Below are 3266 nucleotides of genomic sequence, written 5' to 3'. Positions count from 1 at the left end.
GTTCATGAAATGTTTTTAGAACATAACTAACATTGCACGAAAGTTTGTGTGTGTGTTAGCCCTCTCATGAAAATCACCACATAAATGTCTATGCAGAGTTTTCGGAGTTTTACAGTTTGGTTCAATGAACAAAATGTCCTTTCATCAAGTAATTTTTTCAGTCTATACCGTTATCATGTTTTATGCAGAATTTAACGACGATTCTAATAGAAATGGTTCCATTAAATCCACTTCTCATTTTTCCATTTTTGGAACTCTTCAACCAAGCGCACGAAATGGGGCGTAGAAAATAACGCATTTTTCAAGTCAAATTTTATGAACCCATTCTGCTTGAAGTCAAGAGCCATTTGCTCCATTATCTCTATATCCCAGTTTTTAAGTGGAAAATTTTCGCCATTTTTATCGATCTCCTTCTCCACTTCCTGTGCAGACTTCCAATTGTCTGCCGCTTTTGGCTCTTCCACTTTTTCATCATCCATATCCATGTTTTTAATATCAAATTGAGCAGATGTCATTTCTTCTGCCAATTTCGCCTCCTCAACTTTGCCAACTCCTTTCATATCCATGTTTTGAATCTCATACAGCTCTTGCTCAGCCGCTTTTTGCTCTGCAAGCACTTCGGCCCAGTCCCTCAACTTAAACTTGCTTTCGTCTCTCTTTCCCTTTGAACTAAAAAAAAAAAAATGACTATGCTGAATTCTTTCATAACTTTAAATTGTAACAGTCACATATTGATTTTAAAGGATTATTTCTTTGTTTATTGACCGCTTCGCTTACCAATGAAAAAATATGAAAAAAATCAACATATTTTTTTATTTCATTAATAAATACAAGGAACTAAAACAAAACGTAACACACAAGTTCTAAGTTGGAATTTTATTCCTTTTTATATGCCAAAAACATTTAATTTACCATCAGTTTACTATCCTAAATTATCTCGGGCAAATGAAAAAAGTTAAATATTAGTCTTTGTATATGTTCACATCTTCATAATCTGAAAAAATCATCTGTATTACTTTCACTTTCACTCGTGAACGCCATTTTTTTACTTTTTTCTACGTAAATTCATCAATTATCGTATAACACAATTGTACAAAACACGTCTGCAGTCCCACAAATAGCTAAACTCCCAATCAAAAATTGGCAAACTTCCCATCACAGCAGATTATTATTATTTTTTTGTTTTGCAACATGATAAAACAAATAAAAACGAATAAAAACGTGATAAAACAAAACGTATTGATGAATTCCGCTATGCCCGAGTTTACTCGGGATAATAAATATTTACAATGTACACGTACCCGAGTTTACTCGGGATAATAAATATTTACAATGTATACATACCCGAGTTTACTCGGGATAATAAATATTAACAATGTATACATGCCCGAGTTAACTCGGGATAATAAATATTTACAATGTGCATATGCCCGAGTTTACTCGGGATAATAAATATTTACAATGTACACATACCCGAGTGTACTCGGGATAATAAATATTTACAATGTACACATACCCCAGTTTACTCGGGGTAATAAATATTTACAATGTACACATACCCGAGTTAACTCGGGATAATAAATATTTACAATGTATACATACCCGAGTTTACTCGGGATAATAAATATTTACAATGTATACATACCCGAGTTTACTCGAGATAACAAATATTTACAATGTATACATACCCGAGTTTACTCGGGATAATAAATATTTACAATGTATACCTACCCGAGTTAACTCGGGATAATCAGGGAAACTGTTGAAAAATTTTACATTAAGAAGATGCAAGTATTTTTATTTCAATATACATTATTTTACAATTATAAAATAATCAAATATACATTACTTACAGCTTTTTACGAATGTATCTAAACAGCTTTGACATTTTTTTTTTCAAAATAAATTCTTTTCACAAGAAATTCAACCAACTTTCTCAAGAGTGCAAGAATGAATGACACTTTTTAATTATTAAAAATAAACTTTTAATCTTTTCATGCAGTGTTGCGACGGTAACAACAATTGCACTAACATTGTTGCAGATTGAGTACAACGTATGCTATTATTTTTCTCTAGGGGCATTTTTTTAACAACAGAGCACTCCGCGTTTGTTGCGACAAAGGTTTCAGATTACAGTTGTTAAGCTTTATATTACTATTGAATGCATTTTTTCGGGTTTTCTGCGACAAAGTTCCTTAACACTGATATATTTTGCTTTAACATACTTTTAATTATAACAATTACTAATTTAAACTAACAGAAACGTTGTGTTTACGAAAGAAAATATAGAATAAAAAATTTTAATTGTAAAAGTATTATTTTTTTAGTTCTAATATTATGGGCAATATTCTTGCGTTTTGTAGGCGGAAAATGCACTCATTATTTCCTCTTTCGAATTTTGTAAATTATTGCACAAATAAAAATTCGTAAATAAATTACATTAATAAATTAAAATTCGTACATAAATTAAAAATCATAAAATCTGTGCAGCAACTCCCAAAATAAAGATCCCGAATTTTTCAAGAAAAAAAAGTGACAGAAAGAACAACATTTCTAGAGCGAACTATCTTTTAAACTTTCGCGATTTCTGAATTTTTTATTGTATATTATTCATTTGAAATTGAAGCCAATCATTACCGATTTTTATTTAAAATCTCAAATGTGAATAGAGAAATCACGATTCTATCTTTCCTCTTTGATGCGCAAGAAAGACATATTTGAAAAAAAATTCGACAGAAGGAAAAAAAAAGAAAAACATTTTTCAAAAAATTTTGCAAAAAAGGAAAACTCTTCCCTTCCCAAACCAAAAATCTTTCTACGAAAAATTTGCAATGTTCTGCGACAATGTCGCCGTGTCGCCGCAATTCTGCCACGGAGCCATTGATTTGTTCTAACAAAAAGATTCACCTCTCTGTTAGAAATTATTATTTTTTTTTGTACTAATTCAATACTGATTCAGTTCATTTTTTTTTTAAATAAAATATTACTCTGCACCAATTCAATAAAACATTAGCCACAAATATACATACATTTTATTCACTAAAGAATATAAAATATAGAATTTGATTTTCAAATAGGAGAAACTAATTCCGTGAAGAAAAAAATCAAAAACAAAATGAAATAAAATACTTTTTTGAAATATTTTTTTTCTTTTTTGTTTTCGATGAAAAAATCAATACTTTTTCTCTAATCAAGATGTTTGTAACAGTTCCAAATGATTTCTTAGCAAATGCTTCGTAGGGCTTATATATATATATATACCGAGT

The sequence above is a fragment of the Parasteatoda tepidariorum genome, chromosome 1 (assembly GCF_043381705.1).
Source record: "Parasteatoda tepidariorum isolate YZ-2023 chromosome 1, CAS_Ptep_4.0, whole genome shotgun sequence".
In the NCBI taxonomy this organism is placed as follows: domain Eukaryota; kingdom Metazoa; phylum Arthropoda; class Arachnida; order Araneae; family Theridiidae; genus Parasteatoda; species Parasteatoda tepidariorum.
The sequence above is the reverse complement of the archived record's forward strand: the minus strand, read 5'-3'. Positions refer to the sequence as shown.